This window comes from Podarcis bocagei (genome assembly GCF_964188305.1).
Source record: "Podarcis bocagei genome assembly, chromosome: 10".
Taxonomy (NCBI): domain Eukaryota; kingdom Metazoa; phylum Chordata; class Lepidosauria; order Squamata; family Lacertidae; genus Podarcis; species Podarcis bocagei.
This window is the reverse complement of record NC_138135.1, coordinates 34,119,795-34,146,445: the sequence shown is the minus strand read 5'-3', so window position 1 is coordinate 34,146,445 and position 26,651 is coordinate 34,119,795. Positions and strand designations below refer to the sequence as shown.

The 26,651-nt window shown below is 43.3% G+C and overlaps 1 protein-coding gene and 1 long non-coding RNA gene across 3 annotated transcripts in view; both read left to right on the top strand.

Moving 5' to 3' along the window:
• Window positions 1-931: 931 nt before the first annotated feature.
• LOC308595455 lies at window positions 932-26,315 on the top strand. Its single transcript, XR_014012033.1, has 3 exons — window positions 932-1,092; window positions 16,425-16,478; window positions 26,233-26,315. It is a non-coding gene; the product is annotated as an uncharacterized lncRNA (long non-coding RNA).
• Window positions 26,316-26,425: 110 nt separating this feature from the next.
• Window positions 26,426-26,651, top strand: part of MRTFA (myocardin related transcription factor A) — a 61,363-nt gene continuing 61,137 nt past the window's right edge. For both annotated transcript variants that reach the window (XM_081209512.1, XM_081209511.1), the window contains exon 1: window positions 26,426-26,494. The gene's annotated coding sequence lies outside the window, so the exon portion shown is untranslated. The remainder of the gene's footprint in view (window positions 26,495-26,651) is intronic.

The window sequence follows — 26,651 nt, the reverse complement described above, 5'->3', positions numbered from 1 at the left end:
TTTAAAAAAAAAGTTTTTTAAAAATACATTGAATTTTCCATAAGGCTCACCATTTCCATCTAGTGTCACATTGTATATTGCACTTAAAACACACACAAAACGTTTTCTTTGCAGCTGTAGAAACTGTTCCTTTTGCTAGATTCCTCCTCAACATGGGAAGCTGTCTTACATCAAGTCAGTTCGGCCCCACCTTCTTCAGTCCTTTTGGCATTCCTGGATCGAGTTTGCCCCAGCCCCATCTGGAGGTGTCAGGCAGGGATGGAACCCTGTGGCCTTTTACCTGCGAAAGCACCTGCCCTACTACTGAGCAGCGGTAGAAGTTTCAGAAATTTTGCATGCTTGATAGAACTTGTTTTTAAAAATGCTTCCGGTTTCCCCCCCCCCAAACCTTTTACTGGCAAGTTAATTCGTGTTTAAATATACGATTTGCATGTTTATTTGGAAGGAAGTCCCCTGAGTTTAATAGGGGCTCCTTCCTAAGTAAATGTGCGTGGGAATGCTTTATTTCTGTCTTTTCAGCAACGTGCTTCGGATGCTCCTGTGAAAGATTTATTTATTAACGGTCAGAGACAGGCGGGCCTATGTGGGGGTGGGGGGCAGATATTTTAAGCCTCTGCAAAGGAGCAGCAGCCCGCTACGTGCCTAGGCTGGCGCACTGTCCCTTTAAGGGCTCCTCCCCCTCCTTCCTCGCGGCTCCTCCGCGGCGCTCGAGCACGCCAGCCTCACCTTCTGCCGATGACATAATTCCTATCCTCTAATTGGCTGCTTCCTTCTTCAGTCACCTTTCTCTGCCCCGCCTGCCCCTTTCCCCACCCCGCCTCTCGCCCGTTAGCACCCGGAGTTACTCGACACCCGTTGACGGGCGCTGGCGTCATTCAGTCGCCTCCGCGCCTTCGGATTGGTCGCGCCGCCTGCTCGTCCCGTAGCTCTGCGTTCTGGTGGGCGGGAGCTTCCGCGGCTGAGAGGAGCTGAGCCGGCGGCGGTGAGGGCCGGGGTTCTTTTTTTTTTTGCGCGCTCGGGGAAGTTTTCTGTGGGAGGCTGCGGAAGGGGAAGGCGGCCAAGTGCGGGCAGCTGGGATGGAGTCGTGACCAGGTGAGTGTGAGGGAGGCTTCGGGAGGGAGCGTGCCGGCAACTCCTCGCCCCGCCCGCCCGCTGAGGGGGGGAATGTCCCTCCATGTATGGGGCAGGGAACCGCCCCTCTGGGAAGCACGAAGCGGGGCTGCCCCGGTTGCTGGGAGAGCCTGGCCTTGGCTCGCCTCACGCTCCTCCTTTGCCCCACGGCGGAGGCTGGCGGGAGAACCGCGCCCTCCTTCTCCCGTCCCACACGAACCACGCAGCCCCCCCCCTCCGTCGCCCCACGCCGTTCTTCTTTGCAGCGCCCCCTTCCCACGACCGGGCCTTTCCTTCGGGCTACGTGACTCTGGCGTGGCCCTCCCGCCCCTTTGCTATGCGCTCGTGAGTAAAAATGCGAATGTTCCGCCTCCCCAGCCCCCAAATAATTAAGAGCCACCGAAGGTATCCTTTTTCTCCATCAGCCGCCAGCCAGGCTTCTGCTTTTCCCCGTAACGCCCCCCTCCGCTGTGTCATTTCACCGTTTTCCGAACGGATTTATCATCCCTCCCTTTCCACTGTTTTCAACTATTGGGTTTTTATTGGACGACAAGAATAAACCTCCAGGATCACCACCACCACCACCAAAAAATTCTTGGGGTTGTTTTTTGGTTTTTTTTGTCTTTGAGACTCTTTTCCTCCCAGAAAATTTTAATTGCAAAGGAAATGTAAATGTACTGGATCTTCTCTATGTAATTTCAAGAATGCAAGATTGTCCCTGATTCAGTTTCAGAATTGCAATCTGCAATCTGTGTGGAAGACTGTTTTGAGAATATGGGCTGAGCTGATCACACCCACCCACTGGCACATGTAGGAATCTGCGTTGAGCATATAGATTCAGGATGAATTATCATTTGATGCTTCCCAGAATCCTGTGCTGGAGGGTGGTTGAATGCGGCTGGCTCATTGTGGGCTGGAGGCCAGCAAGAATATCCTTTGCTAGTACTTTCCCTGCTGCTTAACATCCGAGGATCTGAGCTTGTGAATAGAATCACACTGGCACTTATAGTTCATCCATAGTCAAGGATGCATCCTCTTTAACAGCATAAAGACATGGGACTCCTCTTGGGTTTCCCACTTTGAAAGCATCTGGACATCACATGGTAGCAACTTACAGAAGAGTGAGCGTATTCACTGGTTGCAATAAAAGCAGGCTTATGATACCTTAAGGCAGGGGTAGGGAACCTCAGGCCCTGGGGTGGTGGTGGTTTCCAAATGCATCCTTTTAGGCCTCTCTAGCCAGTCCTTGGGGCTCTGCCCAAGCCACACCTCTTATCAGCCATTTGCCTTCCTTGAGTGCTTTTGCTTGGCAAGAATTTGTTCTTGAACTGTAGTAATGCTTATTGTTTGCCTGGATGAAGAGGGGTGTGTGTTTGAATGTTGAGAAACCTCTGGTTTTTGTGTGGCTTGAATGTACAAATGTAAGCATTGCATCTGTTGCTTTGCCCACTTTTTCCCCTCTGGTGTTGCCGTGTCTGGTAGGCGAGATCTAGAAGGTTGCCTGCAAGGCATTGTGGCCCTTAGGCTGAAAACGTTTATTATGGCATAAGCTTTCTTGTACACTTCTTGTTTTCAAACACTGGAGTGACTTGTCAGATCAGTCCCGTGTTAGTAAGTCTTTATTGACCTAGCTAATTCTCTAGCAAGGGATTTGCATACTTGTTGACCTAGTGAAGGTCTTGAGCAGGAGCCTCCCTTTTTGTTTCCCAGGGTAGTATCTCAAGAGTGCAGTTCACCAGCTTTGAGGAGTATAGTATGGGAAAATGGTAGTTATGAAATTATGGCATGGGATTGTGTAACTTGGTGAAATGAAAAGTACAGTATGTGAGTATAGGTGGGCAGAAAATGCATGAGCCATCAAGATTTGGTAGGCATTTTTAATCCAAAGATGAAATAATTACATCAAAATTTCCACTGCATTCCATAGTTTGCATCTCTATTTAAGGCACACAGAAAAGAAAGTGAAGATTGATATTTCAGGTGTGTAGAAAAATAGTTGGTATGTGTATAAATATTGATTTTAATTAAAATCATTTATAAACAGCTTGATATTTTAAAAATTGCTCTAAATGGTGTGCAGTATGAAACAAACAATATAATTAAAACAAAAATGCAATATAAAACCAATGAATGTCAGTTTTGGTGTCATTGTATACAGATAGAATATAAGGATGAATAACTTCTAGGTACAAAATATGCTCTGAAGTAGTTCTTTAATGGATACATAGCAAACTGTACTCTTCATTTGCTTCTGATCATGAGGTTGAAGCCCTTTTGCAGTTGGAGGATGGAGAAAGAACTGTGATCAGCAGGGTGCCCTTTTTCTATCATTGGGATACCCTGGGAAACTGACCAAGCATATTGCACCTGGTGCTGGGTGTGGAGAGTGCACCTGACTGCTTAATGTAGTGTTTCTCAAACTTGGGTCCCCAAATGTTGTTGAACTACACCTCACATCATCCCTCACCACTGGTCCTGCTAGCTTCGGATTATGGGAATTGTAGTTCAACTACAGCTGGGGAACAAGTTTGAGCAACAGTGGCTTAATGGAACACAGGTGTGTGGGCAGCCTGACGAAGCTCCATCCACTTTGGTGCCTGCCCATAAAAGCAAGCCCTGATCATGGGACAGTGAAGCAGCTGGAGAAGATAGGGCAGAGGCTGGAGAAAGAACTGAGTGGACAGGCGGCTTATTTGTATTACTGTAATATTTTTATATGTTAACTTTTTTGTAATATTTAGTGTTTGTTTCAGTTTTCTGTATGCTGCATAGATTTTTTTTTAATATATTAAGTAGCGTAGAACTGGTGTAATAAATAAAATTTCACTGATGACATTGCTTCCAGGCCTGTTTCCTGCTTTCTGTGGACAGCTGACTTCATACATGACAGAAATATGTTTAGCAAATACTTGCTCTGCTAATTAAAGTGCTTGCCTAGGAAGTGGTTGCAGAATGATTTTTTTGAGGGATATTGCTTATTGGAAGTTTGCACTGCCCATCTGTTATTATTATGAAAGCTGAATAACTTGGAGTTTCATTTTTAATTGAGTTTGAAGTCGATAGTTCTTACATCTATCCTTATGAATCATCAGGTTTTTGGTCTATTGGGACACTTAAAGAAATCCTTCATGTTGGTAGAATAGTTAATACAATGTATGATGAAAGCTTAAAAGGGAGAAATGGAAGCTAAGGTGGTGGTAGATTGTAAGCAAATGCTACGCTAGCAGTATGTTGAATACTAATAGTAATGCTAGGAATCTAGTAAATTGCCTTATACAGTGGTACCTCGGGTTACATATGCTTCAGGTTACATACATATGCTTCAGTTAGACTCCGCTAACCCAGAAATATTACCTTGAGTTAAGAATTTTGCTTCAGGATGAGCACAGCAGGAGGCCCCATTAACTAAAGTGGTGCTTCAGGTTAAGAACAGACCTCCAGAACGAATTAAGTACTTAACCTGAGGTACCACTGTACTGAGTCAGACCTTTAGTCATCTAGCTCAGTATTGATTACACTGACTGGCAGAGCTTTCCAGGGTTTCTGACAGGAGCTTTTCACAGCCCTTCCTGGAGAAGCTGGGAATTGAACCTGCAAGTGAGGCAGATGCTCTAACACTGAACTTATAGCCCTACGTATAGCTGGGAATTTGGAAAGACCAGTGAAGTCCAGATATGCACAGTGAAGCATGGTAGCGATAATGCCCTTTGTTGCTTGGCCCACCATCAGCTGGTGTAAAAAACTGTCCTTTTTGAATTTGATGAATTGTTTTAAAAATCTGTGTCTGCTAGTGGTCTTCACAACAACCTGTGACAAAGAAATCCATAAATTTTATTACATTATGTGAAGGATTTTCTCATCATGTGCTACAAGTTTGTTGTCTTTAAGTTCTCTTGGCTGAATTGTACTGAGAATTTTTATTTGCCTCTCCTTGCTGTTAGTAGTTTTGTAAACCTTTATCAAATTGAGCCTCAGACACGAACATATTTTTTAACCTAAATATTCAAACTTCTTATGAAGAAATGCGGAGGGATATTACTGATTGTTTTAATTTCCCTTTTCTCTATTTTTGTAATTTACTTAAAGTGAAACTTTAATTCCTTTGTGTTGGTGAGGTCCTACAGGCATTTCATGATCGTTGAAGATTACAGTTTCTTTCAATTCATCATTCTGTTAAAACCAGATTGCTTGAATTTCAGTGAGACATTCTACATCTGAATATTTTGTTTTTACATGTGTTTTTAACTAAAATAGAAATAGCATGCAGATTGGAAGAGGATGGGGAAATTAAGTAAAGGAATACTCTGTACACACCAGCCAATTCCAGAGCATTGTGGTCGGGATTCAACTAAGTCCAGTCAGTGGAAACCCTGCACAAGGACTACTGCGTGCAATGGGTCTTTTTCCTTTCTCCTCCATCCACTTCCTCAAAATTGGCTCTGGGACGGTTGGGGATCCTTTGGTTTGGTCTGGCAAGCCCAAATGCTTCCCTGCCAAAACAGTTGTTTTAGCACAATGTTGAATTCCTCCCATAGTGTTTCTGTGCTTGTGTGCAAGATGTCAGAATGATACAGAATTTGATATTGGTGAGTACAGCATTCTGCATGCACAAGGACTTGGTCATAGGGGTCAGTATGCAAACAGCTATCTGTCCTTTGCTGTGTCTTCCTGCTTATGCTTTTAATCACATCTGTTCTTTGCTTCTTCCTTGTCTCCACTCTTTAGAGATCACATGAAAATATAGGGATGAATTCAGCCTTTGTTCTTAGTTTTGCTGTATGTATAAGTTGGAACTGTCTTTATATTTTAACTCACTGTTTTGGGTTGCAGCCTTACCTAGGAATAAAGCACTTCAGCTCAGTATAACTTATGAGTAGACATACCTAGGATTGCATTTCACATTTGTGGTACTGAAAGTTGTGTTGATTTTAAATAGCAGTATAACTTCTAATATGTTTCCTCTTGCTTGCTCCTCAAGTACTGGAGACAAGAATCCTTGTTAAATTCATTTTACTGTGGGCCTAACTTTGGAATGGGCAAATTAGTATAACATCAGGAGACTACCCATCAGTGAACTCATCTTCTAAACTTCATGTCTTTAAGAATAGAGAGGATAATAGTGTCTACTTTGGTTTTTGTTTTAAATAACTTTTTATTGGGTTTTATACAAGGATCATAGGAATAATAAATGATACAAATAAATGGACCAAGTCTTCTCAATTTGCAGTAATATCTACAACATATGGTCATTATTAATGGTCCATGTGTAAGTTCTTGGCTCGTGAATTGGTCTAAACAAAAACAAAGGGGAAACATGATAGAACAGAGTTAACCGATAACATTCAGTATCACATAGCTAAATGCCTAATCAGGAATCTTTGTGGTAGTGCTTAGATGAAGTATGAGTAATAGTCATTTTTCCTATTTATGTTTCCATTGAAACAATATACCATATATTGATGAACATGGGAGTTAAAAGTAGAGATAATTATGTTTAAATTAACATTTAGATCAACCAGGTTGAACCAAATGCTGATGGAGGGGATTGTTCATTTTCTGGAATACTGACATATGTTATGAAATTAAATCACCTGAGGGTAAAGCCATCTTTCTTGATCTGTCCACATGTCAACCATAGTTTACATATTAATCTCTCAAGGAAGGCTGTTTTCCAAACTATTGTGTACCAGTTGTCTACCATTGTGCTAGAAAGGTCTTTTCAGTGTCTGCTTATGTTGCATCATGTCGCTTGTAATAAATTACATATTAATTTTTTATTATGCAAATCCAGATTGTTGTCTTGAAATACATTTAATAAAGATAATTCAGGTATGACATACAATAGTGTCTAGTTAAACAAAATGCCACAAATCTTGCAAAATGAGATTTCAGTTACTGCACTGTGTATGAATATTTGAAATTTTGTGGAATTCTTTTTATAAGCACTTTATGGAAAAATAAAATTGATAGTTTGAGGACCATCTTTGTGACACAATTTTAGAAAAAGGCAAATAGTTTTAACTAGTATATTGGAACTTGCAATTTTAACCTTGTAGTGAATATCAGTTCTTAAATTTAAATATAATAGTTTTAGAGTTCTACGAATTTGCTTGATGCTTGTAAATAGCGTGTTTTCCTGTTAATTTTGTGGTATTATGACAAATTTGAAACTGGATACAGCGTAGTTAAGCTTTTGTGGAGTTACAGCAGGAATATAAGGGAGATTGACTTGAGATTAAAATTCCCTTTCACAAAGGAATTCCGAAATATGTTGTGCCACTTGAGACTTGTATTACATGAGCTTTGGACCTGTTGTAAGTATAATTGTTGTAAGTATAACCTCTCTTCCTTAAGCCTTCCGAACTATTCTGGTTTGCCTTGCCCAGTGGCACTTTTCTGTTTTTTTAAAAAGCTGCTTCATATTGTGTTTTGTTGATCTTACCTGGTTTGGAGTAATGCAAACATTAATTTCATTAGTTTTAATAGCTGCTAATCAAGAAAAAAAAACCTGTCTGCTTTGCTGTGTCTGTCATAAATCTATTAGTGGAAAAAGGAAGACGATTGAATACTGGATAGTGACAAGATATCTGTAGTTATTTGCCACTAATGAGGCATTTGTATTCTTTGTAACCATGGTTCTGGGGTGTTTTCAGTAGTGGGAGAGATTACTCATGGTAATATATGATACATTGGAGTAATTTGCTAGTCTCTGATTACCCAGGAACAAGGAAGATATATTATGGGAACTTGATTCAGTGTAAAAGCCATTCTTATAGGAAAAGGGAGTCTCTTGTGAGATTAGCTTAAAGGGGATTCCCTTACTAACAACATACGAAACAAATTGCAGTTGGGATAGAGTTGACCTAAGTTTAAAAAATATTGAAGCAAGGATATAATTTTCATAGATAACTTTAACTTGGAAATAAGGTTTCTAGCTATTGGTTCTTGAATAGCCACTAGAAACAGTAATGTATGCTAGAGATCCCTGATATGGATAGAAAATGTTGAATATTTCATAAGGGTTTAAAACATCTGAAGGTTATGAAATCCCAACTGCACTGGCTGCCAATTAGTTTCTGGGCCCAATTGAAAGTGCTGGTTTTGACCTATAAAGCCTTAAATGGCTCAGGACCACAAATAACTCAAGAACTACCTCTCTCCATATGAACCTACCAGGACCCTGCGGTAATGAGGCCCTTCTTTGTGTGCCTCTTCCACGAGAGGTCTGGAGGGTCGCAACACAGGAATGGGCCTTTTCTGCAGTGGCTCCCCATTTGTAGAATGCCTTTCTCAGGGAGGTACAGCTGGCACCTCCATTATACACCTTTAGGTGCTAGGCAAAAAGCAAAGCATTCCTCTTCAACCAGGGTTTTGGCAGACTGACATCCTATATGGTTTTAAATGTCTTTATGGGAGAGGGGTTATATTTTGTTTCATTTTTGTTTGTGTTATTATTATTATGTCTTTTGTGTTTTTATATTGTATTTTTATGCTGTGAATCGCCCTGAAGGGCAGTATACATAGTTAATAAATGATGATAATAATCCAGCCCTTTGCACACATGCCACTTACAACAGAGTGGCCCACTCAGTGTGCATGATAGCGTTTCAAAGAAAGTGCACCCTTTAAAGAGGGGTTTGTGATGTGAGAAATGTTTAAAGTGGGCATTTCAAGTGCTTTAAAAATCTAAGCTCTGTCAGAACGCCCAGATGCAAAGTGTTTTAATAACTTTATTTTTGAGGTCTAAATGAAAGGTCTTTAATGTGATATAAGAAGCTAACTGAGCTGCATTAGTAGATAGGTAGCCGTGTTGGTCTGCCATAGTCAAAATAAAAAAATTCCTTCCAGTAGCACCTTAAAGACCAACTAAGTTAGTTCTTGGTATGAGCTTTCGTGTGCATGCACACTTCTTCAGATACACTGAAACAGAAGTTGCCAGATCCTTCTATATAGTGAGAAGGTGGGGAGGGGTGTTACTCAGAAGGGTGGTGGGAATGGGAGATAGGCAGATAGCTGAGAGAGCCTGTTGACGACTCTTAATGACTGTAATAGGTCTTACAGGAAAAGGCAAGGGGTGAGAAGGTGAGAAATGGTCCAAGGAGCTCAAGGTGGCATACAGAGTTCTTGTGTAAAAGGCGGTATTGGAAAGTTGTCTGTGAGCCTCCTGAATGTAGTCAGTTTTGTTCATGATGACATGACTGCATTCAGGAGGCTCACAGACAACTTTCCAATACCGCCTTTTACACAAAATTGGACTCAGACCCCACACAAGAATACAAGAAAGAACTAAACAAGATTGTTAAGGAGCTACCCCCACACATCCAAGAACAGATCCTCACCAACACACCAACAGAACCTCGACCAGGAACTTTCTGTCTTCTACCTAAAATACACAAACCAGGAAATCCAGGACGCCCCATCATTTCAGGTATTGGCACTGTTACAGTGGGTGTCTCCGGTTATATGGACTCTGTTCTGAAACCATATGCCATCAGTGCTCCCAGCTATGTACGTGACACCACAGATTTTCTGAGGAAAATACAATCTTTAAATAATCTTCCCAACAATACTATACTAGCTACTATGGATGTGGAATCTCTGTATACCAACATCCCACACAACGATGGTTTACAAGCTATAAGGAACACCATTTCAGATAAAACCACAGCGGACCTTGCCACCAAACTCTGCCAATTTGTCCTTACCCACAACAACTTCAAATTCGGTGATGACCTGTTCCTTCAGATCAGCGGCACAGCAATGGGCACCCGCATGGCCCCACAGTATGCCAACATCTTCATGGCAGATTTAGAACAACGTTTCCTGAACTCCTACCCACTCAAACCTCTCTTGTACCTGCGATACATTGACGATATTTTTATCATCTGGACACATGGTCAACAGACCCTGGACACCTTTCACCAGAAATTTAATGATTTTCACCCCACAATCAACCTTACAATGAATCAATCTATGCAAGAAATACATTTTTTGGACACTACTATAAAAATACAGGATGGGCGCATAGACACCACCTTATACCGCAAACCAACTGACCGACAAACATATCTACATGCCTCTAGCTACCATCCCAAACATACCAAACAGTCCATTGTATATAGCCAGGCACTACGTTACAGCCGCATCTGTTCCAATTCTACAGACAGAGACTCTCACCTAAGAGATCTACAGCAAACCTTCTCAGAACTAAAATACCCAGCAGATGAAGTTAGACAACAGATCAACAGAGCCAGACTGATACCCAGAGAGAACTTGCTGCAAGACAGACCCAAAAAAGAAAATAACAGAACACCTCTAGTCATCACATACAGCCCCCAAGTTAAAACAGTACAACGCATCATCAGAGATCTACAACCTCTCCTGGGCAATGACAGTTCTCTTTCTCAAGCTCTGGGAGGAAGACCTTTCATTGCCTACAGACAGCCACCCAATCTTAAACAACTCCTAACCCACAATAATACTACAACCAGACTTAACACAGACACTGGCACCAGAGCCTGCAATAAACCCAGATGCCAACTTTGCTGCCACATACACCCAGACAACACCATTACTGGCCCCAACAACATCACACATACCATCTCGGGACTATTTAATTGCTCATCGTCTAACATTGTGTATGCCATCAAATGCCAACAGTGCCCTTCAGCTCTCTATATTGGACAAACAGGCCAAAGAATAAACGGACATAAATCTGACATCAAGAATCACAAAACAGAGAAACCAGTAGGAGAACACTTCAATCTCCCAGGACATTCTATACAAGATCTCAAAGTAGCTGTTTTACTACAAAGGAATTTCAGAAATAGACTGGAAAGAGAAGCTGCTGAATTACAACTCATTACCAAACTTAAAACCATGGAAAGACCTGGGCTGAACAAAGACATTGGATTCTTATCTCACTATACATGACTAAACCATTTCTCACCTTCTCACCCCTTGCCTTTTCCTGTAAGACCTATTACAGTCGTTAAGAGTCGTCAACAGGCTCTCTCAGCTATCTGCCTATCTCCCATTCCCACCACCCTTCTGAGTAACACCCCTCCCCACCTTCTCACTATATAGAAGGATCTGGCAACTTCTGTTTCAGTGTATCTGAAGAAGTGTGCATGCACACGAAAGCTCATACCAAGAACTAACTTAGTTGGTCTTTAAGGTGCTACTGGAAGGAATTTTTTTATTTTGAGCTGCATTGTGAGGCTAATGAGTAGAAAGAGGAGTCTTTTGGGCTTCTATCTGTCGCACTTCCATTGAGGTTTTATTCTGCTTATTGTTACTTTAGTAATCTATGCTTGTTGTGTACTAACATTTCTTGGTTGTAATAGTTTAGGATTCTTCATTCTTTTTTAAAAATAAAATAAAATTCCAGTTATGTCCTATAGCAGATGGTTGGACAGGAGTGATTAAAATTAAGAGTTGCAACTCTGAAAAGAGTATATACTTCAGTGCAGCTTTGGACAGTGCACACCTTCATTAGGACTTTGCAACGCTACCAAGGACTAGCTGAAACTGCTTGCTGACGCTGGGCTATGCTTGCTTTTGTCATTTTATTTTGAAGGTAGGTAGATGTTTGCTATCGCCTCAGTATGTTTTTGCAGTGTGACTACTTTGGTGACATTCTTTAATTATAGAGAAGGCAGCTTTCATTTTCTGCCTCTGGCCTTCTTTATTTTGGAATTCTAATTAAACATGCGAAAGTTGGGTCAGCAGTTAGTGTTTTACACAGAGCAGCTGAAATTTACCTTTCTTAGGAACCTTCCTTCAAGTTCACATGTACATTTTGGATTCAGGTAATTTGAGAAACTATGGTAGCAACAGTGAACTCCATTCCAACATGCACATTTTAAATTTGTTTTTGTTAGTGGGATAGCCTTTGCTTGCTTGCTTTTTAGCCTTTGCTTTCTCAGAACCTTCTTTCTTGCCATTGTAGAAGTTACAGGCATTTTATTTTCTGATTGAATTTGCTGTTTAGAAATCAAGTAGGGAATTTGATCTGATGACATTTCATTTGCTTTTTACTTTACCTTGCATCTCCATTACCTTGTCGCTGTCAGAAGTATTCCCATTTTCTTATTCCCAAACAGACAAAACCTCTTCAAAGTGGGCTTGATGTTTAAAGTTGGAGACTGTGCAGGGTGGAGATGTTGAGTTGCTGAGCTTTGAAAAGGGCTGCCAAGCATTTCTTCCTTGGTCTATTCTGCCATTGTCTGCAGATGACAAATTATGACTGCATTTAAAGATTTGGGTGCCACAGTACTTGGGTGCCTGGAAGCTTTCAAAAAGTCCTACTTGCTGTGTGTGTCTTGCCTAACTAGGAGGGGAAAACTAACTCCTTTCCAGCTGTTCCTACCATGTGACAGGCTTTTTTAAAAGTGTGGGAGTGTAGGGGTGGGGTCAAGAGCAGAGACTTTGAGATGGAAAGGGAGGCCTTATGGACTAGAGGTTCATTATTCTTGCTGTACAGGAATTCATAACTTTGCTTTGTGGTTTTCATAATAGGGAATAAAGGGAGGGACTCTTCCTTCCTTCCACATAGACAACAGAAATCATAATTAGAAACTTGGGATTGTTAAGTTTAGATGAAGGATCCTAGACTCTTGATGGTTGTAGGGAGAGCTACTTGAGCTTTTAAATATGTAACTGGTGGGAGAAAGAGGGATATGAAAATTAAACCCCTATTGTGGCATTCAGATCAGAGGCTCTTTCTTAATGCCAGTTGGAGAATTTCCATGTTGTTCAACTACTAAACTCTGAGTCACCACTAGCAAAGGCAGATAACCCATTGTAATTGCTAGAATACCAACAGCTTAGCTGGAACATGTAAACAATGGTGTATAAACTTTTCCACTGAATTATAAGTTTATGAGCAAGACAAGACTTCTGCATCTCTTACAGTTGACGTTATTTTCTCGGAGGGAAGGGGACTTGTGAAAGTTATTTTATTGCAGTACAGTCATACCACACAGCTGGAAAAGAGGTGGGGGGAAACTTCATAGTGGTTCTGTTACCAGCTGTGTAGTTGAGCTGTGGACATAACATGGCACTATTAAGAAAAATAAAATACATGAGATGATTAAAAATTGCTTTCCTACATATGTTTATTGACTAATCATGTAAGCTGGGGTGAGGCAGAAAATATGTTGGGATCTGTTGGAATTTGGAACTTAAGTTGTTACTCATTTCCATTGTATGTCCAAGTGGTCTAAAGGGCTTTACCTTTTCTTTTTTTATTTCTCATTTCTATTTACGATATTTCAAGACCCTCATATTTTGGAGAAAAGAGTTAAGGAAAAGGAGCTTTTATATACCGGTAAATGCTTTACAGAAGGGCTATCTTAGCAGCTAAGACTAATGGCTAAGCCTTCACTGCAGTAAAGTGCCTCCTACATTGCCTTCTGTTAGAGTCCCAAGCTAGATTTTTAAAGCTGCAGCATGCCATTGACTTACTAAGTATTACTGCATAGATGTCTATGCCAGAAAAGAAGCAGGTATTGGGAAAGAAGTGCTTTAGCATATCTTCTCATGAGGCCTTTAACGTCCACCTCTTGGCAAACTGGCTTGCTAATTATCTGTTGTGGGACTACCCAACAGGCATAAAGGAAGTGGTTGTACATAGTGTAGTCATAACCCCTCACCTTTCTGGATATTCCTGGGAACTTCCATAGTAGTTGACTGAGTGATCTTTGGCAGTAGGGAAGTCAATTAAATCTGATGGTTGAGGCAGTACACTGCACGCCCTTGTCTGGAAGATTGTGAGAAGTTAGATAGCTCAGTTGGGTAGAGCATAGTGCAGGCACGATCTTCATAACGGGCAGCTGCATATTCCTGCATTGCATTGGGGTTGAACTAGATGATCCTCATGCTCCCTTCCAGCTCTACGATTCTTTGATTCTATTTCACCTTTTGTGACTGCTTAGAGCTATTGAAAGAAACTAAGTTGTGTTAAGAGGCAGGAAGGAATGGTGCTCAAAAAGCATGTCATTTTAGATTGCTACTGGCATTTAGGCTAAAATGTGGTAAAATGTTACCAAAGTACAGGGACCACATCCAGTTGTTCCAGTTACAGATAGGTAGCCGTGTTGGTCTGCCATAGTCAAAATAAAAAAATTCCTTCCAGTAGCACCTTAAAGACCAACTAAGTTAGTTCTTGGTATGAGCTTTCATGTGCATGCACACTTCTTCAGATACCAAGTGTGCATGCACACGAAAGCTCATACCAAGAACTAACTTAGTTGGTCTTTAAGGTGCTACTGGAAGGAATTTTTTTTATTTTCACATCCAGTTGTGTGCATTAAAATTCAATGTTAGACCTATTCTTTAAATACTTTTTTCTTTTAATGTGGTTTCTCATTTGTTCAGTTCTGGCTCTAGAATATGAAGATGCAGAAGCAAAAATCACATTAAATATATCATTCTTGTGATTTGTAGCTAATGCACACTTGAAGAAGCAAGTAAAACTTAGTCTATTATTATGTCCCTGGCAGCTTCTTCCAGTTGAGAGCTCTTGCTCTTCAAAGATTAAAGCATTCTTTTGCACACACAAATTAATGTAATGAAAATTTCAAACTGAAATGTTCTGGTGGTGATTACCATCAGGTTCTACCAACTTTACAGTAGTTTATACCCTTATTTTTCATGAAAACCTGGGCTGTCACCTGAGTACCAATGCTGCCACATGATGGAGGTTGGAAAAGATAAATGCTAACAGGATAAATATGGGGTTGTATATTTACAACCTTTCCACCTGGCCTAGGGGGCGAGGCCCAGACTCACCAGCCCTACTGAAGAAGCTCCTCAAGAGGTCAGAGGAACATCGTCCTGCCATTGTTTTATTGATTTCATACGCTATACACTACGTTGAGGTTTTTATTAAAAATATAAAGCGGTACAGAAATTGAAAAATAAAAAAAAATAAAAAAGAAGGTTGGTGGTTCGAATCCCCGTGATAGGGTGAGCTCCCGTTTCTCGGGCCCTTCTCCTGCCAACCTAGCAGTTCGAAAGCACATCAAAGTGCAAGTAGATAAATAGGTACTGCTCCGGCGGCAAGGTAAATGGCGTTTCCGTGTGCTGCTCTGATTCGCTAGAAGTGGCTTAGTCATGCTGGCCACATGACCCAGAAGCTGTACGCCGGCTCCCACTGCCAGTAAAGCGAGATGAGTGCTGCAACCCCAGAGTCGTCCGTGGCTGGACCTAATGGTCAGGGGTCCCTTTACCTTTTACTCAGAGTAGATTGAAATTAATATACCTAAGTTACTAAAGTCCATTCATTTAAACAAATCTACTCCTGAGTTTGACTGGCTTGGCTCATGATCTATATTTGGTGCACTATTGGTATGTTCAAAGTGGGATATGTCTAGGGTTAAGGAAATTTAGATATAGTTCTCTTTGGTAATACTTTTTTCAGATGAAGCGGCTTGTATTGTACAGTGGTACCTCAGGTTAAGTACTTAATTCGTTTCGGAGGTCCGTATTTAACCTGAAGCTGTTCTTAATCTGAAGCACCACTTTAGCTAATGGGGCCTCCCATTGCTGCCGCGCCGCTGGAGCACGATTTCTGTTTTCATCCTGAAGCAAAGTTCTTAACCTGAAGCACTATTTCTGGGTTAGCGGAGTCTGTAACCTGAAGCGTATGTAACCCGAGGTACCACTGTAATTCCTCATGCATAAGGCATGTGGAGAGTGCACTGCTATTCTAAATTTGTGCACTACTCCATATGTTGCTGCAGTAGCCACTTAGCAGAATCTGATAATCTGATAGTCCCATTATTGCATAGACATATTCAAGTATATACTCTCATCTAAAACTGTTGCTGCTTTGTGTCACTTAAGACTTGCTTAGGCTGCATTTAGTATGCTGCATCATTTACTGTATTTGTAAATAAAGACTTTGTAATTTACAAAAACTTTATTTGTAAATAAAGACTGTTTCTGTATACATTGTACACTCAAAATTAACCAGTAAGATGTTAAAAGAATCACAGATTGTCTCAACTGGGATTTGATCTGCATATGCAAACAAACCAGGACTGGATTAAACCAAGAAATAATTTATTAAGTTGTGCTTGTGAAGGGAGGAGTATTGTTCGTGATTTTCCAAACCACAGGTAGAGGAGGTGTCATCTGAATGTAGCCTTCAAATACTGTCTGAATCCTGACATTGCTTTAGAGGGGATGCCAAACAACTTAAATTTGGTGGCAACAAGATGGGAGCTGCTTTGTTTTTTATCTGTAGGTAACATGGCTTAAGTCTTGTAGAAGAGATTTGATTTGTGTGATTTCTGTTTCTTTTGTAGTGATTGGAGCGCCTGGCATGGAACAGAACTGGATTGATTTGTGGGAACTATAAGGTTTGTAATCTTCCAGTTGCATTGCTTCCTTTTAAAATTAATTGCATGCCAAGGCCCTGTACCCCCCCCCCCCATTTGATGAATAAGACACGTGGACACCAGTCTTTTAGGTTAATGGGCTAATAAAGGCCACAATATTATTGGTTACAGAATGTGAATGGTATTGGCTTAGGCATTGGACCCAAACCGACTATATCTGGCTCCTGCCTGCCACGCAGGGAGTCTCACAATGGTTAACCACCAGTAGGGGGAGCACCGTTGATGTACATCAACTCGGATCTCCCCTCAGGGTCACCGGTGTGGTCGTATCGTGGCCCTAGCCTCTCCCTGGGCTTTGGACAGGAACCACGACCCCTGGATTCTTTTAACGGAATACCCTTAAAGGGGAGAGGGGCAGGTGATGGCCACAACTTCTCCTCCCATCAACCAAACTTTTCCAATGCCTAACCACCAAACCTTACAAAGTTGTGACAATTTGCTACGAGGTAGGTGAAAACCAAGTGGCTGGTGCCAATCTGCCAAGTGGAAAAATTCCTACCAGGCCCCTTCAACAGGCGACCAACCAAGGTCCATAGCAAGGTTAAGTTGTCGAATGCAAGAAGAAAGGGCGGGAGATCCACTGAAGCAGGAAGCAGAAGGAAGAGCTCCCAGCTTGGATTGGCTGGCTGTGGGCGTGACACGGGCTGCGACTCCCTGATGATGCGGGGGACTTGACACGCCACCACTAAGTGCGGGAAAGTGTGAGGCCAGCCCGCAACCGTGCCCTCCTGCAAAGTAGATTGGCTTTGACATATTATAGTTGAGAGGGGTTGAGGGGAACCTTACTGATACTAGCTTTTTGGATCTGTGTGTAAAAAATTAATTACTATTGTGTATTTTTATACCAAACACAAAATCTGGTAGCTATTTCAGAACCCATGGTTTTCATGGGCAATGTGAACTTCCTGGAAAATTTTGAATCAGAAAGTTTTTTAAGGAAAACATTTTTTTGGAAAATTTCTTTGTGCCTTAGGTTTTTTTTGCATAATTAATTATAGTGTTCAAACTAATACTTCCCCAGAACAACTCTACTCCATGTACTTGGGTCCATGGAAAAACATAGCTGTGGAAAATTCTTCATCCCACATCACTGATATGTTTGTTAAGTTGCTACCTCTCATGATTTGAAAGAATCACAGACATGCTTGCCTCACCTGACAAAGGCACTGATGCTGATAATCCAAAAAACTCAAGTTCAGGGGCTCCATGTTCTCATAATCATCCACCTGCCCAAAGGTTCACATTAAGCTGTAGATCAGGGTGGGGAATATTTATAGCCCACAGGCCAACTTAAACAGGTGGGCAGGCCAACTCACCTGTCAAAGTTGTTTGTGCAGCACTTTCCAGGCACCCAACAGTGACCTAGTTGGCAGGCACTTGGGAACCTCAGTGCAAGGAGCTTTGGAAGCCTTACCTTCAGTACTAGGGAAACTCTGAGCACAAGTCTTGCAAATCTTTTAAGCGAAGTGCTTCCCAAATGCCTTACAGCCAGCTGGCATGTGGGAAGTGCTTCATAGTGCCAAGTAAAGTGTTGGCAAAGCTGCTTTCTTCAGGGATTGGATATGTGATCAAGTTCCCCTTAGGGAACTGCTGCGTAGCCAAACCCCCTGCATCTCTGCGCCACACCTGATGTCACATATAATATCAGGTGAAAGGCAGATGAGTGAGGTTTGGGAAATCTGTAGCTTGTGGTTCAGCATGGGTCCCAATTTGACCTGTCAGCCAGAGGTCCCCTAACCCTGCTCTAAATAAATCACCCCATTGGGACCTGCAGTAAGTACTTGATTAGAAATGGCTTCCTGGTGCACGTCTGCTCCATGTTAAAATGTTAGATGCCCATTTGTCCCTAACACTTGATATGTGTATATGGCAAAGCATGAGTCAGCAAACATTTCTGCACAAAGTGTGAGCTTGCCTATGGAGATGACAAAACATCTGTGTTTCTACAGATGGCAGTTTAAGAGGAGTAGGATGTATGGAGAAGAATATTTTTTTGTGGAGGGGAGGGTTGATAAGCTAAGCAAGATTCTGAAAGAGTTGATTGTTAAGAGCTTGGGAAATCTTTTTAAAGTCTCTCCCCCCCCCCTTTGCTTAATAAACAAATTACCACAATTTTGGGGGAAACAACCTTAAATGTTTAAAAAATACTCATTCATAGATCCAAGTCTGTGTGCAGGTTGGAGAGTTTTGGATGGTTGAGTATGACAGGTTAATAGACTTCCTGTTGAAATACAGTGGTGAGTCAAACAGCTTTGTGCCGGCTGTGCTCCTGAAGGGTGTGGATCAGTGCTGAGCAAGTGATGCCTGAACATCATTTGCTAAATGCTGACCTATGATTTGGTTGGACTGGGTATAGAAAAAGCATTTTATATTGGGCTTAAGGAAAAAAGCACCACTGGTAATTTTGGAAGCTCTAATTGCTGTGGCTGCATGGACTTCTCACTGAAGCCACACCCATGTGATCCATCTGTCGAGGGCCATTGTCATTATGTCCTGCATTTGGGTTTCCTGTAGAGATCTGGCTGGCCATTGTGTGAACCAGTGCTTTTTAGTGGAATGGTATCTGGAAATGTGCTTCCAGTTATAAATGCATTTCCTCCCTTCTGGGTATGTGTCCACATACTTGGTACAGTAGGCTGACATAAATACTGTTAATATGTGCAGGTGAACCCAAATCTGAGTCATTTAAATGAAACTTAAGTGTTTATAGGATCACAGCCTTTTCAGATTTTCTTGCAGGGGCACAACTTGTTTTATTACTTCATCCTTTCATATTACAGCAATGATATTTCAGGTGATCATTGCATATTGTTTATTTATTCCTTTTGAAAATAATGAAGAGGCAAGGTCCAGTGTTGCAGACCCCCTTCCTGTATCAGCATGCCATCTGTCAAATCCTTATCACACTTGCTCCTCTGTCTACATGGATTGCAAAACTTGTTTTGGTCTTTCTCAATCAAGGGCCTGCAGAATACTTCCTCAATCAATGGATATATAGTTAACATCTGTTGCTTCTTACAACAAACAGAAGCTATAGGACTGATAAAATAACATCAGTGTTGCAATTTCCACTTAACATTATTTCTGTGATCACATGCTTTTAGAGCTTGGGAGTGGAAATTTGTGCAACTCGGAAAAAGGAGTTTCAAGGTGTCCACATTTCTGTGCTGTCTCTCCCCTAACTTACTGAATATGCTATAAAGGAGGCGTTACTTAGAGACACAAAAATTTTCTTTTTGCCTTCTGCTTCTGTTACTGGACTGTGCACTTTAAAGAGCAACAGTATAATTATTACCAGTCATACAATCTACAGTAGCTATGCTACTATGCTATACAACTTTAATATTAGCAATATTTGATTGCATTGTTGGCACTTGATTGACTAGATAGTGCCATCCTCTGGACCTGTGGTTAGACTAAACCAGAGTTTCTAGGAAAGCCTTGTTAAGTTAAAATACATATTTTTATGTATCCGTGTGTACCTAAAGACTGAACAGGCACTGAATTTTCTGTAGACTGGGACTTACCTCAACTTCCTTGAAGCCTTCCCAGTTGAGTTTGGCAGGTTTCTATGTTCTATAATCAAAATTTAGCCCTTCCATGCAGGAAATCCAGTGCATGTACAGCTTTCCACAAGGCAAAATAGGTGTAAAGTAGCTGTAATCAAGTAATTCTGTGAACTGTTCAGTTATGTTGTATGGAACCCATTTTTTGTTTGTGCTGTGTATATGATGGAGATATGTTAGATGACTTCATTGCATAACCACATAAAACATTAGTGTGCTTAAATATAGTTGGTATGAATTTGCCTTAAGACTGGTGCTGTTTGATCTTGGTTGGGGAATGACAAGTCATTGTCCCTGTCGCATTTCTAATCTAATCTGACAAGGAAAGAACCATAGGGATGCAGAAGTTCCTTGTGAAACAGGTGCTTGTACCATTGATTTTCAGCACTGTCAGTAGAAGTACTGGATGTACTGTTTCCCTCCTTGCACTGCTGGGGAGGGACAAGATAATAGGGAAAACAGTGGCTTCTTATACCATTCACTTTGTACACTGAAAATGAGTGCACACTTTAGTTCCTTACTTGGAGAATCATTCAAAAGACCACACTCAGGTAGTTGTCTGCATAGAGAAGATCCAAGAAAGAGCATAGCAGGTAGCAGGGTGGATGTCCCTCTATAAAATAGAACTTCCCTAAATATGCAGATCACAGTCTATAGTATGCATCTGGGTTCCTTTGGGAGTAAGGGCAGGATAGATGGAATTGAATGAATGAATGAATGAATGAATAAAAGAAAACTATGTTGATTGGACTTTCCTGGCCTTATTTTTCAGTTATCTGAAAGACCTGCCATGGCTCTAGGCAGTGCATATTTTTTAATGTATTTTGTTCCTAGATTTAATCCTAAGAATTTCCAAGTGTAGTGTCATTAGTAACAGGGATAGGGAAAGACTTGTGCCTGAACCTCTGAAGAACTGATTGGAGCACTGATATTTCTGGGTAAATACCCAGTTTTAGGTGATTGTTTTCTGCTTATTAGTAGACTATCAACAACATGGTGCAGTTTCCTACTTTTCTGAATTAGGACTGTCTAGAAAGAATGTTGTCCTCAGCTATAACACCACTGCTTCTTCCTTCTCTGTTTAGCTTAAAACTTGATCCACTTAACACCACTCTGCCTAAAGATTACTTTAGATTTTCTTTTGGCCTCCTGATCACAGTTGCCAGAGACATGTAACAGATGGCTTTTTTTAAATGCAAGAAAAGTAGTTACTGCTTCCCAAAATAGCCTACTTCTGCATGCCACCTGCTGCTGCTAGTTGATGCAGGTTGCTTAGCAATTCTTAAATGAGTAGGAAATTGCCATTACCCTGGTAACCACTCCTAAATAGAAACTGACTTAAAGGAACGAAGAATAGAGAGAAACGTCCATAGCAAGTTTGCTAATGGAATTACTTCCCCACCTTTCTGTCTTAAAATAATTTGCTAACAACAGAAACCTTTATTGCTGGGGATATGTGGAGAATGACAGTATGCTTTATAATGCAACTGCATCCTCAGACTTGTAAAGTATTATGCAGTTTATATGGGGGTCACAAACCTTAATCAGTGATCCAGTTTTAAATGAGGGGCTATGAATTCAACATTTTAAAGGCTTTTTTGTTGTTGTTCTAGCATGTCCTTATTACGCTGACTGAGCAAAACAATATCAAGTATATCCCCTCCCAAAAGATGAGTGATATCTTACAACTTAATTCAAGCTACCGTATTTTTCGCTCTATTGGACGCACCGGACCACAGGACGCACCTAGTTTTTACAGGGGGAAATCAAGGAAAAAAATATTATCCCTCCCCCCAGCCCCAAAGAGCAACGGACAGGCTGCGCACAGCCTGTCTGCTTCTCCCAGAGCTTCTCGGGGCTGCGGGGGAAGCCCGGGTTCCCCTACCAGCCCCAAAGAGCAAAGAAGCCAAGACAGCGCACGGGATCCATAGCCGCGCAACCTCTCCAGCCAGGAGCTAAACCTCTCCAGGTTTAAAGAAGAAGACAAGGCAGTCCAGGGCAGGCACTCACTGCCCTGGCTTCCTCTTTAGCCTTGAGCAGCATCTTTAGTCTTGCGCAATGGGATGGATTGCGCCCGCTGTCCACCGGGGCTGGACTAGATGACTCCTGGGGTTCCCTTCCAACCCTGCAATTCTATGACCTCGGAAGGTGTTTGGGGTCTCCACCACTGGAGGCTTTTAAGCAGCGGTTGGGGGACCATCTGCCTGGCGTTTTTTAGCTGTGATTCCTACATTGTGAGGGGGCTGGGCTAGATGACCCTCGGGTGGCCCTCCCAACTCTATACAGTCCTACAGTTCTGCAGCAGGAGATCCACAGCCACTTAGAATCATAGAATCATAGAGTTGGAATAGACCACAAGGGCCATCGAGTCCAACCCCCTGCCAAGCAGGAAACACCATCAGAGCACTTCACACAATGCCCACACCATCAGAGCACTTAACACAATGCCCACTCCCAATTTTCATCTGAGAGACATGTGGCTTCAGTGTCTAGGCAGGTACCCCCCTACCTGCCACACTTCCCCCACCTCACTTAAACTGAGGGAATTCCTACCCAGAGAAGCTCCCAGGTGAGGCAAGGGTTAAGATCTACCTCTGGTAGATCTCTTGCGGCTGGAGAGGCACGCAAGGCTAAAGAGGAAGCCAGGGCAGTGGGATGGATTTGCGAAGGAGGCTTTGCGAAGCCTCCTCCCCCCCTGGAGAGGCGCGCAAGTCTAAAGAGGAAGCCAGGGCAGCGAACGGGATGGATCCCGTTCGCTGCGCTGGCTTCCTCTTTAGCCTTGCGAAGCCTCCCCCCCCCCCAGAGGCGCGCAAGTCTAAAGAGGAAGCCGGGGCAGCGAACGGGATGGATCCCGTTCGCTGCGCTGGCTTCCTCTTTAGCCTTGCGAAGCCTCCCCCCCCCCAGAGGCGCGCAAGTCTAAAGAGGAAGCCGGGGCAGCGAACGGGATGGATCCCGTTCGCTGCGCTGGCTTCCTCTTTAGCCTTGCGAAGCCTCCCCCCCCCAAGAGGCGCGCAAGTCTAAAGAGGAAGCCGGGGCAGCGAACGGGATGGATCCCGTTCGCTGCGCTGGCTTCCTCTTTAGCCTTGCGAAGCCTCCCCCCCCCCAGAGGCGCGCAAGTCTAAAGAGGAAGCCGGGGCAGCGAACGGGATGGATCCCGCTCGCTGCGCTGGCTTCCTCTTTAGCCTTGCGAAGCCTCCCCCCCCCCCGAGGCGCGCAAGTCTAAAGAGGAAGCCGGGCCAGCGAACAGGATGGATCCCGTTCGCTGCGCTGGCTTCCTCTTTAGCCTTGCGAAGCCTCCCCCCCCCCCGCTGGAGAGGTTGTGCAAGGCTTTTCTAGAGGAGGGAGAAGGGACTGACTGGCGGTGTCAGTCCCTTCTCCCTCTCGGGGAAAAGCCCGCAAGAGCCGTGCGACGCTTGTGTGGGGCTCTTGAGGGCTTTTCCTGCCTGCCTCCCCCCCTGCATTCGCTCCATAGGACGCACAGACTTTCCCCCTTAGTTTTTAAGACGGGAAAAGTGCGTCCTATGGTGCGAAAAATACGGTATGTTATGATTCATTGTTTCCAAAGAATATCCATATTCTAATTTTTATAATGTATAAACTGATTAATGAAGAAAAAATCTTTTCATCAGTTGACAGCCTTAGTTTTTCCACTGTTTCAATGCATCATTGTGGGTGGATGCTTTTTTAATTCCTTGAAACCTTGAAATTACCATATTTTTCGCCCCATAAGACGCACCGGCCCATAAGACGCACCTAGATTTTTGGGGGGGAAATAAAGGAAAAAAATTTTATTTCCCCCCCAGGTGCGCTGCGCTACACCAGGAGCTTGGGGCGTGCGGAGCTCAGCGCGCCCCAAGCTTCTGCTTGCCGGCAAGGTCTCCGCTAGCGTGGGAGAGCCGGGCGCCTCTCCCAGGGCTAGCGGACCCCTGCGCTAATCCAGAAGCTTGGGGCAAGCTGAGGTCAGCGCGCCCCAAGCTTCTGCGTGCCGGCAAGCAGTCCGCTAGCCTTGGGAGAGCCGCGGGGCTCTCCCAGGGCTAGCGGATCGCTGCGCTACACCAGGAGCTTGGAGCCTGCTGAGCTCAGCGCGTCCCAAGCTTCTAGGTGCGCGCAAGCAGTCCGCTAGCCTTGGGAGAGCCGCGGGGCTCTCCCAGGGCTAGCGGATCGCTGCGCTATACCAGGAGCTTGGGGCGTGCTGAGCTCAGCGCGCCCCAAGCTTCTAGGTGCGCGCAAGCAGTCCGCTGCCGCCCCAAGCCTCGCGCACCCGGCAGGAGGTCCCACCGGGTGCGCGAGGCTTGGGGCGGCAGCGGACTGCTTGCGCGCACCTAGAAGCTTGGGGCGCGCTGAGCTCAGCACGCCCCAAGCTCCTGGTATAGCGCAGCGATCCGCTAGCCCTGGGAGAGCCCCGCGAGCAGTCCGCTGCCGCCCCAAGCCTCGCGCACCCGGTGGGACCTCCTGCCGGGTGCGCGAGGCTTGCAGACACTCGCCCGAAGCAGGGGGAGCCCTCCCGAGGGCTCCCCGTGCTTCGGGCGACAGGCTGCCTCCCCAAGCCTCGCGCACCCGGTGGGACCTCCTGCTGGGCGCGCGAGGCTTGCAGGCATTCGCCCCATAAGACGCACCCCGATTTCCCCTTCATTTTTGGAGGGGAAAAAGTGCGTCTTATGGGGCGAAAAATACGGTAGCTGGAGTTATTACTGACAAGTAATCACAGGAGTGTTATTACTCTTCATGCATAGTCCCTGTTAGAAATGTATTTAAAATGTAAGAAACACACTTGTAGAGTTCAGCTTTATAGAAAATTACAGAACATGCCATATGATTATAGGCTTGCTCTGTGTCCCCATAGCCTTATAAGCATTGCTGCTAAGTGTGAGGACATCTGAAATGAAGAACAGAGGGGTAATGGGTACTGAATATCATAGCCAGTAATGCATAACACCCCAGATCAATTTTCTCCAAGTTCATTCCCACCCAGATTCAGCCCCAAATTAGTTAGACTTCAACTCTCATTCCACTCATTTCCCTTTTGCTCCAAGAGAAAGAGGAAAGAAAATCTCTGTATTTGTCTTTTCCCCTCATGCAGTCAAAAGTGCAGTAAGCTTAGCCTGGCAAAGCCCCACGAGCCATTAGTACAAACTCTGAGATGGAGGAAACAATGAACAAGGCAGGGAAGGGACTTTCTACCCGAACAGTACATGCGAGTAAGAACTGCCTGCTCGTACACCTCGCTGTGGGACCATACAAGCTGATAAATGGGCATAAAGGAAGTATTATTGTGATAACGTATGAGAAAGCACTGAAATAGCATTAATCTTGTAAATTGGTGGGCGTGGGGGAAGAGGACCAGAGTGGGCTGTTTCCTGGTCTTGTGCAGGCTGTTTCCTGGTGCTTTTTGAGGGAATTTATTAGCTCTATTAAACTAATAAATTAGAATTATAAAATTGATAACCAGTAAGAATAGTACCAAAATCCACCCCAGTCACCTAGCACTTGTCCAGTGCTGGTGGACTCTGGTTCCAGTCTAGAAATAACCTAAGCTGTAAGGGCTGCTATGATGGGACTTGCTTTGCAATTTTAGTGCTCAGTTGGTCAACATTGTCATTGATCCTGCGGTACATCAGAGACTGCTGTGTTTGTAAGAAGAGGCCCAGCACAGCTACACTAGGTCTTGTAATGCATGCCTGAAGGCTATTCTGAGCTCTTGAAAGTTTTCTATAAGGATTTTGCAATTTGCCGTGGAGTTTGGGCAGGGCAAAATTAGCTTGTTTCAGGATATGCTGAGCCTTTCCAGAGCCAAACTCAGCAGTTCATTCAGTTCCTAGTTGTTAATAGTAGCTTGTTTCCTCTTTTGTTATGTATATAGGCTTATTTGATTATATTACATCTTTAAATAAAGTTAATGTATCCAGATTACTCTTATGAATGTGACTTTTCTGAGGTATGAAATGGAAGAAGGAAGACATTTCTAGCTGCTTTGAGCTGTAGATGCTCATAGGTTTTGTATGCAGATTGTTTGTGCCTATTTATTTTGAACTTGAAACAATGTGGGGGACCCTGCAAAAGAGCTACAGCTAGAGAAGAGACCTACTTCTTGGAAGGTAGAATAATATATATATATGCCATTGTTCAACTCTTATATGTTCTGTCTTCAGGTTGCCATCACGAAAGCCAAAGTGGATTTCTCCGGAGTGCTGTGCCTGCCCCCTTCCGTCGCTGCTGCAAATGGGCTGGACGGAGGAGGGGCCGGCGAGAATGAAGATGAAGCAGTGTTGGTGTCTCTTTCGGCGGCACCAAGCCCCCAGAGTGAAGCTGTTGCCAATGAGCTGCAGGAGCTGTCCCTGCAGCCTGAGCTGACCCTAGGTCTCCATCCTGGCCGGAACCCTAACCTTCCTCCACTAAGTGAGAGGAAGAATGGTAAGTGGAACAGTAACAGTTCATGCTTTGTGCTTCGTCCCCGACAGTCTTACAAATATTGAAGCAGGCTGTTTTTGTACAGGTTTTGGAAGTGATGCAGCTTAAATTCTTACCACTGCAAAAGAATCACAGTCAAATTTGCCTATAAATTGTATAA